Here is a 12,385-nt window from a genome sequence, read left to right on the forward strand (position 1 = left end):
CTAGCACACAGCTCGGACATCCATGCATACCCCACAAAACATGCCACCAGAGGCCTCTTCAGTCCCCATGTCCAGAACAGACTCTGGGAGGCACAGTTTTATGTAGAGCCATGGCTACATGGAACTCTATTCCACATCTGGTAACTGATGCAAACAGTAGAATCAGATTTAAAAAGCAGGTAAAAATAAACCGAATGGAAGAGTGGGGACTGTGAAGAGACACACACAAAGGTACAGACACACACTTACACATAGTAAGATACACTCTACACACACGTACATATGGATTTTGTCATGTAAATATGTGGTAGTAGAGACCTGAGGGAACACACTTAATATGTGGTGAAAAGTGTTATGAAATGTCATTATTTTAAATTGTATATAACTTAATGTTGCTGGATCCCAGGAAGAGTAACTGCTGCCTTGGAAGGAACTAATGGGATCCGTAATAAATACAAATAAAATAATTGAAAGGCTTTGCTGGTTCCTTTATGAATAGTTTATAATATAGTATTCTGTATAGTTCAAGAAAAAAATACTACTTTAAACATCAAACACAGTATTTACAGTTGACAATGCTGATTGCAGAATGACATGCAGACAAATATAACAATGTACATGTAAGATATAGCCATTGACTTTTACACAGTAACATAAAGTCAGTTTGGATATTTGTTTCTTTCAGTCTGGAAAAGACAATAGTGTCCTTTTCAAGTTCTTGACGAGATACAGTACCTTGTCACATTGCCACTTTACAAAGAGCACAGCAGTAAGGTCTCATTGGAGGAAGTGCAATTTCACAACATGACACGTTCTCCTTTAATGTAGCTAATACAATCCATGTGAAATAGCAATGCCAATCCAAGAATATTTTAGGCTGCTAACTAAAAGCGTAATTTTGACACTTTATAATACATTTCATGAATAAGCAACAGTAAACATTTCTGTATTTAGAAGCATTGGAATTCCTACAAATGTATAATAATTTGTGAACATGTTTAAGTTTATATAATGTCTTCATAAAGGTCATTATAAAGTGTAACCAATGTCTCCCATACTCTCTCCATACTCTCTCCATCAAAGCTGATTTTCACACAGAGCTTTAACATGGAGTCCATGATTAGGAAGGGACAGTTTGCTTGCTAACACTAATGTCTCAGTGCTTTGACAGACATTCTGTAGTCTTGAGGTTTCAGGGTGTACTTACACAGTGTAGATAATAGTCCTATCCTCATCCATGTCTAGGGGTTTGAATTACACATTGACCCTTGTGGGTGCCCATTGTTTATGTCTATGACACTTCTGGTATGGCTTCACATAGATATTTCAATTCTGATATGGGGTCCTGATTTGTAAAAGGGGTGCCCAGCCCCTCTTAGCCCCCCTGTAATTCGAACCCTTTACAACTCAACCTCCTGCTTTTGGAGTAGGTGCTAGCTATCCTCCCCCTTTCTCAATATTGTCCACATTACATTTGCACAACCGGGGGAAAGTCAAAGAGAAGGTGTGAAGGGCAAGCATGATGATGATGAGGCAAGTTGAAGGTAGGTGAGGTTCAAGGGAGAGAGTGCCAGTAGGAGGAAGGGGCAGGAACAAGACAGGAAGTAGTCCCATCTTCAGTCAACATCTCTTTCCTGTTATCTACATCTTCTGGATCTCAAAGAGACGTACGTCCGTGTCGTACCAGATGGGCGGGTCCACGTTGCTGTGAAGACAAATAAAGGTTTCAAATGTTAAATACATTGGAAGACTATTTCCTCTTAGATCGAAGAGGAAGAGAGAACGCATTGGAACGTTTGAAAAATGTTCAGGAAGTCCCTCCCTGCTTAATTCATTTTCTTCTGTTTGTTGCCAAATGAACACATCCCAGAAGAAAGAAGTACACAGATGAAACCCCACATGAATCATGAAAATGAGTGAAATACCATAGGACTACAGCTCCCATCATGCCCTACTCACCGCAGGTAGACCACTCCCCACATGTAGGTGCGGAACCACATGGCCGTGCCGGCATTGGCCTGGTACTTCCGGATGAGGATGGGATGGGGGACGGGCAGGAGGCCCACCAGGGTACCATGCTGGAGGAACTTCAGGATCTCAGACTCGTCTGTCAAACCTCTGAGAGAGAGAAAAATATATTTTTGGCTCCACATACATAAAAACAGATATTTAAATATCATCAGTTATTAAAGTGTTTCTTCCAAAATGGATGGTGTGTGTTGTATGAGGGGGTTGGGAGCAAAGTTAGAAACTATATAATAACATACCTTATAATATATATAATAAAATAACTTCACAGCATCTACTGACACTTCATAGAAGTAAACCTTTGATGACCAATATGACCAGTGATGTTTGACTTACTTGTCGATACAGATCTTCTCAACCTGTGGGACCAGCACCTGCAGCAGACGCATTATGGTCTGTAGGGGGAGCTTACACTTCCAGGAGAGGACCTGAGGGAGAAGGAAGGGACACGTTACACTCTTAGAACAAAAGGTGCTAAGTAGAACCATACAGGGTTCTTCAGTTTGTCCTCATAGGGGAACCATTTTTGGTGCTGGGTAAAACCCTTTGCAGAGGGTTCTATGTAGAATGGATCTGTGGGTTAGAGTGTGGCCATGGCAACACCAGGGTTGTGGGTTCGTGTGGCCATGGCAACACCAGGGTTGTGGGTTTGAGTCCCGCATTCACTGTCTATGTTGACAGTTCTTTAAGTGGCCTTGAATAAAACTGTCTTCTAAATGACAATATTTAATTTTACTATTAAAACTACTCACCCAGTCTGGTGTAGAGGACCAGTGAGATTGATACCTACTCACTCAGTCTGGTGTAGAGGACCAGTGAGATTGATACCTACTCACTCAGTCTGGTGTAGAGGACCAGTGAGATTGATACCTACTCACCCAGTCTGTCTGGTGTAGAGGACCAGTGAGATTGATACCTACTCACCCAGTCTGGTGTAGAGGACCAGTGAGATTGATACCTACTCACCCAGTCTGGTGTAGAGGACCAGTGAGATTGATACCTACTCACCCAGTCTGGTGTAGAGGGCCCAGTGAGATTGATACCTACTCACCCAGTCTGGTGTATGAGGACCAGTGAGATTGATACCTACTCACCCAGTCTGGTGTAGAGGACCAGTGAGATTGATACCTACTCACCCAGTCTGGTGTAGGGGCCCAGTGAGACCTGAGAGGTACAGGAGATGACTGGATGATGTGTAGAGGACACACACGCACCATCTCTGCCTCAGTGTAGAAAACATCCTGAGAACATAGAACACTGATGACTGATACACACACACGCATACGCACGCACACACGCACACACACACACTTACCTCATTGTCCCTTCCAGAAACAGACTCTGTGTCGCTGGCCCCTACAATGGCGCCGTGGACAGCCTGGGGTGTGTGGTCAGCCTGGGGTGTGTGGTCAGCCTGGGTTGTGTGGTCAGCCTGGGGTGTGTGGTGTGACGCGTGTGAATGCTCCATCTTCAGCACAGAGATCATGGTGCCATCCTCTGACACCTGAGACTTCTCAGTCAGTTTGTCAATGGCTGCAGACAGGGATTGATTTGACTGCACAGTAAAACAATCCACACAGTACAAAGGTGCTCCGAACGTGACAGAGATAGCACAATAAAGACAGAGTTTTATTTCCTTTGTGGTCCTGAAGGGACTGACGCTATATGTCAGTTCATACAAAACTATGACACACCAATGGATGATAACTGTTGTGTTGAGAGAGTCCATATGGGGGAGGTGCAGTTGTGTACCTGGTATAGAATCCTGGTCGTGTTCAGATAGTAGTTATAGATACAGTAGTTATTGTACCTGGTAGTGTTCAGATAGTAGTTATAGATACAGTAGTTATTGTACCTTGTGTTCAGATAGTAGTTATAGATACAATAGTTATTGTACCTGGTAGTGTTCAGATAGTAGTTATAGATACAGTAGTTATTGTACCTAGTAGTGTTCAGATAGCAGTTATAGATACAGCAGTTATTGTACCTGGTAGTGTTCAGATAGTAGTTACAGTGCCTTGCGAAAGTATTCGGCCCCTTGAACTTTGTGACCTTTTGCCACATTTCAGGCTTCAAACATAAAGATATAAAACTGTATTTTTTTGTGAAGAATCAACAACAAGTGGGACACAATCATGAAGTGGAACGACATTTATTGGATATTTCAAACTTTTTTAACAAATCAAAAACTGAAAAATTGGGCGTGCAAAATTATTCAGCCCCTTAAGTTAATACTTTCTAGCGCCACCTTTTGCTGCGATTACAGCTGTAAGTCGCTTGGGGTATGTCTCTATCAGTTTTGCACATCGAGAGACTGAAATTTTTTTTTCTCCCATTCCTCCTTGCAAAACAGCTCGAGCTCAGTGAGTTTGGATGGAGAGCATTTGTGAACAGCAGTTTTCAGTTCTTTCCACAGATTCTCGATTGGATTCAGGTCTGGACTTTGACTTGGCCATTCTAACACCTGGATATGTTTATTTTTGAACCATTCCATTGTAGATTTTGCTTTATGTTTTGGATCATTGTCTTGTTGGAAGACAAATCTCCGTCCCAGTCTCAGGTCTTTTGCAGACTCCATCAGGTTTTCTTCCAGAATGGTCCTGTATTTGGCTCCATCCATCTTCCCATCAATTTTAACCATCTTCCCTGTCCCTGCTGAAGAAAAGCAGGCCCAAACCATGATGCTGCCACCACCATGTTTGACAGTGGGGATGGTGTGGTCAGGGTGATGAGCTGTGTTGCTTTTACGCCAAACATAACGTTTTGCATTGTTGCCAAAAAGTTCAATTTTGGTTTCATCTGACCAGAGCATCTTCTTCCACATGTTTGGTGTGTCTCCCAGGTGGCTTGTGGCAAACTTTAAACAACACTTTTTATGGATATCTTTAAGAAATGGCTTTCTTCTTGCCACTCTTCCATAAAGGCCAGATTTGTGCAATATACGACTGATTGTTGTCCTATGGACAGAGTCTCCCACCTCAGCTGTAGATCTCTGCAGTTCATCCAGAGTGATCATGGGCCTCTTGGCTGCATCTCTGATCAGTCTTCTCCTTGTATGAGCTGAAAGTTTAGAGGGACGGCCAGGTCTTGGTAGATTTGCAGTGGTCTGATACTCCTTCCATTTCAATATTATCACTTGCACAGTGCTCCTTGGGATGTTTAAAGCTTGGGAAATCTTTTTGTATCCAAATCCAGCTTTAAACTTCTTCACAGCAGTATCTCGGACCTGCCTGGTGTGTTCCTTGTTCTTCATGATGCTCTCTGCGCTTTTAACGGACCTCTGAGACTATCACAGTGCAGGTGCATTTATACAAAGACTTGATTACACACAGGTGGATTGTATTTATCATCATTAGTCATTTAGGTCAACATTGGATCATTCAGAGATCCTCACTGAATTTCTGGAGAGAGTTTTCTGCACTGAAAGTAAAGGGGCTGAATACTTTTGCATGCCCAATTTTTCAGTTTTTGATTTGTTAAAAAAGTTTGAAATATCCAATAAATGTCATTCCACTTCATGATTGTGTCCCACTTGTTGTTGATTCTTCACAAAAAAATACAGTTTTATATCTTTATGTTTGAAGCCTGAAATGTGGCAAAAGGTCGCAAAGTTCAAGGGGGCTGAATACTTTCGCAAGGCACTGTGGCTGTGCAGCATTGCTCACCATTCAACCTGATAGAGGCATTGCTTTATCTTGGCCAGGTTGCAGTTGTAAATGAGAACTTGTTCTCAACTGGCCTACCTGGTTAAATAAAGGTGAAATAAAAATAAGAGAGGATCTACAGAGGATCTACAGTGAAGAATGGGAGAAACTCCCAAATACAGGTGTACCAAGCTTGTAGAGTCATACCCAAGAAGACTCGAGGCTGTAATCGCTGCCAAAGGTGCTTCAACTAAGTACTGAGTTTAAGGGTCTGAATACTTATGTAAATGTAATATCTCATTTCAATTTTTTATAAATTAGCAAAAATGTATAAAAAATATTTTTTATTTGTTATTATAGGGTATTGTGTGTAGATTGATGAGGGGGAAAAGGATTTAATCAATTTGAGAAAAAGGCTGTAACCTAACAAAATGTGGATAAAGCCAAGGGGTCTGAATACTTTCCGAAGGCACTGTATATAAGTTGTTATAGATCGGTGGTGCACCTGGTATAGCGACCAGGCTGGTCTTCAGCGTTCCTGGCTCGGCGGGACGGCCGGACGCGAACCCTCCATGGACACCGTTTCCTGGGAGCTGGTACGGGAGATGCCGCTGATGGCGTCTGGTGACTTTCTCTTCCTCAGCAAGGCCTTCTGGATGGAGGCGGGGTCGGACGGCAGGCTGGCCAACTGATGGAACAAGTTGCGTTTGCGGATAATGGCGTAGACTAGGTTACAGTTTCCTGGAAGATTTAAGAGTAAGGGGTTATGAGGGTTACATTGATAAGACACAGCAGCACATCAAAGGCAGGCAGTGAATAGTCCTTCTACTGACTGAAACCACAGAAAGTAAGAAACATATAAATAGACTAAATACAATTCCCTTTCATATTGTAGTTATTTTTCCATTTTCCGAACAGTGAGGAATTGAGAGCCTGGAAATAGATTATAGAGGGGCCCAGGTAGGAGAGTGGCAGAGACAGACTCAAACCCCCGTCACTAGCCGGTATCTGTGGTCCAGAGTCAGCAGCAATACCAACAGATCAGACTCTGGCAGGACCAAACACAGTCGTATGCTATTCTACGGAGTCAGACATGTAACCTGTTCTGAGAGGAGCAGGCTGGGTAAACACTGGTCCTCTCACCATCAAACTGGTACTGGATGATGTTGTTGAAGGCCTCCAGCAGGAAGAAGACAAGATGGTGGTTCTGGGAGCCGGAGAAGAGGAACCAGTTGGTGGAGAAGGCTTCCAAGAGGTGGAGCAGCTTGTTGGCTGCCACCATTGACAGACTCTTCAGGTAGGGAGACACTGTGGAGGAGAGGGAGGAGGAGTCATTCAGGTAGGGAGACACTGTGGAGGAGAAGGAGGAGGAGTCATTCAGGTAGGGAGACACTGTGGAGGAGAAGGAGGAGGAGTCATTCAGGTAGGGAGACACTGTGGAGGAGAAGGAGGAGGAGTCATTCAGGTAGGGAGACACTGTGGAGGAGAGGGAGAGGAGGAGGGAGACACTGTGGGGAGATAGGGAGACATTGTGGGTGGGAGAGGGAGGAGGAGTCATTCAGGTAGGGAGACACTGTGGAGGAGAAGGAGGAGGAGTCATTCAGGTAGGGAGACACTGTGGAGGAGAAGGAGGAGGAGTCATTCAGGTAGGGAGACACTGTGGGGGAGAGGGAGGAGGAGTCATTCAGGTAGGGAGACACTGTGGAGGAGAGGGAGGAGGAGTCAGTCAGATAGGGAGACACTGTGGGTGAGAGGGAGGAGGAGTCATTCAGGTAGGGGAGACACTGTGGGGGAGAAGGAGGAGGAGTCATTCAGGTAGGGAGACACTGTGGGGGAGAGGGAGGAGGAGTCATTCAGGTAGGGAGACACTGGAGGAGAAGGAGGAGGAGTCATTCAGGTAGGGAGACACTGTGGGGGAGAGGGAGGAGGAGTCATTCAGGTAGGGAGACACTGTGGAGGAGAAGGAGGGGGGAGGAGTCATTCAGGTAGGGAGACACTGTGGGTGAGAGGGAGGAGGAGTCATTCAGGTAGGGAGACACTGTGGAGGAGAAGGAGGAGGAGTCATTCAGGTAGGGAGACACTGTGGAGGAGAGGGAGGAGGAGTCATTCAGGTAGGGAGACACTGTGGCGGAGAGGGAGGAGGAGTCATTCAGGTAGGGAGACACTGTGGAGGAGAGGGAGGAGGAGTCATTCAGGTAGGGAGACACTGTGGGGGAGAAGGAGGAGGAGTCATTCAGGTAGGGAGACACTGTGGAGGAGAGGGAGGAGGAGTCATTCAGGTAGGGAGACACTGTGGAGGAGAAGGAGGAGGAGTCATTCAGGTAGGGAGACACTGTGGCGGAGAGGGAGGAGGAGTCATTCAGGTAGGGAGACACTGGAGGAGAAGGAGGAGGAGTCATTCAGGTAGGGAGACACTGTGGAGGAGAGGGAGGAGGAGTCATTCAGGTAGGGAGACACTGTGGGTGAGAGGGGAGGAGGAGGAGTCATTCAGGTAGTAGGGAGACACTGTGGGGGAGAGGGAGGAGGAGTCATTCAGGTAGGGAGACACTGTGGGGAGAGGGAGGAGGAGTCATTCAGGTAGGGAGACACTGTGGGGGAGAGGGAGGAGGAGTCATTCAGGTAGGGAGACACTGGAGGAGAAGGAGGAGGAGTCATTCAGGTAGGGAGACACTGTGGAGGAGAGGGAGGAGGAGTCATTCAGATAGGGAGACACTGTGGGTGAGAGGGAGGAGGAGTCATTCAGGTAGGGAGACACTGTGGGGGAGAGGGAGGAGGAGTCATTCAGGTAGGGAGACACTGTGGGTGAGAGGGAGGAGGAGTCATTCAGGTAGGGAGACACTGGAGGAGAAGGAGGAGGAGTCATTCAGATAGGGAGACACTGTGGGTGAGAGGGAGGTAGGAGTCATTCAGGTAGGACACTGTGGCGGAGAGGAGAAGGAGTCATTCAGATAGGGAGACACTGTGGGTGAGAGGGAGGAGGAGTCATTCAGGTAGGGGAGACACTGTGGGTGAGAGGGAGAAGGAGTCATTCAGATAGGGAGACACTGTGGAGGAGAAGGAGGAGGAGTCATTCAGGTAGGGAGACACTGTGGAGGAGAAGGAGGAGGAGTCATTCAGGTAGGGAGACACTGTGGAGGAGAGGGAGAAGGAGTCATTCAGATAGGGAGACACTGTGGAGGAGAAGGAGGAGGAGTCATTCAGGTAGGGAGACACTGTGGAGGAGAAGGAGGAGGAGTCATTCAGGTAGGGAGACACTGTGGAGGAGAAGGAGGAGGAGTCATTCAGGTAGGGAGACACTGTGGAGGAGAAGGAGGAGGAGTCATTCAGGTAGGGAGACACTGTGGAGGGAGACACTGTGGAGGAGAAGGAGGAGGAGTCATTCAGGTAGGGAGACACTGTGGAGGAGAAGGGAGGAGGAGTCATTCAGGTAGGGAGACACTGTGGAGGAGAAGGGAGGAGGAGTCATTCAGGTAGGGAGACACTGTGGGGAGATGGAGGACGCTGTCATTCAGGTAGGGAGACACTGTGGGGGAGAATAGGAGGAGTCATTAATGACTACTGCTGTAGAATAATGTCTGTACATTGTGACCACAGATTGAGCCTAATCCTTGCTTAATGACTAATGAATACTGCAAGTAACATCTCATGATACATGCAAGTAGGGACAATGCATCTGTTCAATACCTCAGAACTTCCTGACTGTAATGAGTACATGCTGTTCTGTAATGGTGTTTAAGGTAATGACTCTGCTGTATGACTGTCCCTGTAAAGTAATGTACTGCTGTATATGTAATGAACTGCTGTAATGTAACAATGACTACTGCTGTAATGAACGCTGTAATGACTACTGCTGAGTCTGAATGGTAATGACTAAAAACGGCTGTAATGACTACTGCTGTAATGATGTAATGACTACTGCTGTGGAATGCTGTAATGACTTGTCTCATGAATGTAACGCTGTAATGACTACTGCTGTAATGTAACCGTATTGTAATGACTACTAATGTAACGCTGTAACTCTGCTACTGTAATGACTACTGCTGTAATGTAACTCTAGCAGCTGTAATGACTACTGCTGTAATGTAACTGTAATGACTACTGCTGTAATTGTAACAGCTGTAATGACTACTGCTGTAATGTAACTCTGTAATGACTACTGCTGTAATGTAACGCTGTAATGACTACTGCTGTAATGTAACGCTGTAACGCTGTAATGACTACTGCTGTAATGACTACTGCTGTAATGTAACGTTGTCGACTACGTATCTCAATGGGACTTTCCTGGTTAAATGAAGGTTGAATAAATAAATAAAGAACCATGTGCATATTTGACCAGCAGATGGAGCCTACTGCTGTAATGTAACGTTAGAGATACTCTGCTGCCATTTACTACTATGGTGAGCAGGCAGTCAAAAAGAGGCTGGAGACGCTGGTGGCCGCTGGTGATGATCTTGTGGAACACCTGGAGATCACACAGAGGTACAGACATAGAGATAGAATTACTAGAAGGGACAAAGGGCAATTTGACTGGAACACTTATGGGTACACACAATCGCGCTGTCAAGCCACCCATCAGAGAACATTTATTGACCTTAATGTCTGCTGTTGTAGCAATTATATTTCTATAGGACCTGGATTCAAATAATATTTGTTTCCATTCAAATGCTTTATCTGCGCTTCATTGATCTTGCTTGGTACAGCAATGGAACCAATGGGAGAGTCCCAATAGAGAGAACCCCGCCCATTTGGCACTCCCAATGGCTCAATTACAAATATTTGAATGAAATACTATTTGAATCTAAGTGTAATAAAGACACCAAGCTATAACTGGAGAGGCTTTTTATTTAACACACAGAGGCAGATCACAGAAAATGTCATATTGCCTGCAGAATTAATCCATTTGCTACAGTCACACTGTATTCCACAGAGATATATTCTATTCATTCTATATCTATGCTGTCACCTACTGTAACTTGTATGGCAGAGTCTTACTACTATGAGTAGGTCGGCGTGGGTCCCTGTAAACACTGGGATGTCCATAGGTACGTGGACAGAGTAGGGCTTGTTGAGACGCACGCCAAAGTTCTCTCTCCACTCAGCAGTAGCAGGATGAAGACACCGATGTGCATGAGACCCACACGGGCTGTGGCAAACACACACACACACACACACACACACACACACACACACACACACACACACACACACACACACACACACACACACGATCACTAAAACCATTACAAGGCATACATTAATAAACCAGACATTCACAGCCGTTAGCAGATATATGTAGTATATTCCAGTCCCCACAGATGACACACACAAGATATAGTATATTTCAGTCCCTACAGACAGACATATATAGTATATTTCAGTCCCTACAGACAGATATGTAGTATATTCCAGTCCCTACATTCATTAGCAGATATGTAGTATATTCCAGTCCCCACAGACAGATATATAGTATATTTCAGTCCCTACAGACAGACATATAGTATATTTCAGTCCCTACAGACAGATATATAGTATATTCCAGTCCCTACAGACAGATATGTAGTATATTCCAGTCCCTACAGACAGATATGGTATATTCCAGTCCCTACAGACAGATATGTAGTATATTCCAGTCCCTACAGACAGATATATATTCCAGTCCCTACAGACAGATATATATATTCCAGTCCCTACAGACAGATATGTAGTATATTAGTATTCAGTCCCTACAGTCCCTACAGACAGATATATAGTATATTCCAGTCCCTACAGACAGATAGTATATTCCAGTCCCTACAGACAGATATGTAGTATATTCCAGTCCCTACAGACAGATATGTAGTATATTCCAGTCCCTACAGACAGATATATAGTATATTCCAGTCCCTACAGACAGATATAGTATATTCCAGTCCCTACAGACAGATATATAGTATATTCCAGTCCCTACAGACAGATATATAGTATATTCCAGTCCCTACAGACAGATATATAGTATATTCCAGTCCCTACAGACAGATATATAGTATATTCCAGTCCCTACAGACAGATATGTAGTATATTCCAGTATGTAGTATATTCCCTACAGACAGATATGTAGTATATTCCAGTCCCTACAGACAGATATGTAGTATATTCCAGTCCCTACAGACAGATATATAGTATATTCCAGTCCCTACAGACAGATATATAGTATATTACAGTCCCTACAGACAGATATGTAGTATATTCCAGTCCCTACAGACAGATATGTAGTATATTCCAGTCCCTACAGACAGATATATAGTATATTTAAATTCCAGTCCCTACAGACAGATATATAGTATATTCCAGTCCCTACAGACAGATATATAGTATATTACAGTCCCCACAGACAGATATGTAGTATATTCCAGTCCCCACAGACAGATATGTGTAGTATATTCCAGTCCCTACAGACAGATATGTAGTATATTCCAGTCCCTACAGACAGATATATAGTATATTCCAGTCCCTACAGACAGATATGTAGTATATTCCAGTCCCTACAGACAGATATAGTATATTCAGTCCCTACAGACAGATATGTAGTATATTCCAGTCCCTACAGACAGATATGTAGTATATTCCAGTCCCTACAGACAGATATGTAGTATATTCCCTACAGACAGATATGTAGTATATTCCAGTCCCTACAGACAGATATAGTATATTCCAGTCCCTACAGACAGATATAT

General features: G+C 44.4%; 1 pseudogene; it reads right to left on the reverse strand.

Moving 5' to 3' along the window:
* Positions 1-467: 467 nt before the first annotated feature.
* Positions 468-10,815, reverse strand: LOC135533782 (protein HID1-like; annotated as a pseudogene).
* Between the last annotated feature and the right edge of the window lie 1,570 nt (positions 10,816-12,385).

The sequence above is a fragment of the Oncorhynchus masou genome, unplaced genomic scaffold (assembly GCF_036934945.1).
Source record: "Oncorhynchus masou masou isolate Uvic2021 unplaced genomic scaffold, UVic_Omas_1.1 unplaced_scaffold_2659, whole genome shotgun sequence".
NCBI classification, from domain to species: Eukaryota; Metazoa; Chordata; class Actinopteri; order Salmoniformes; family Salmonidae; genus Oncorhynchus; species Oncorhynchus masou.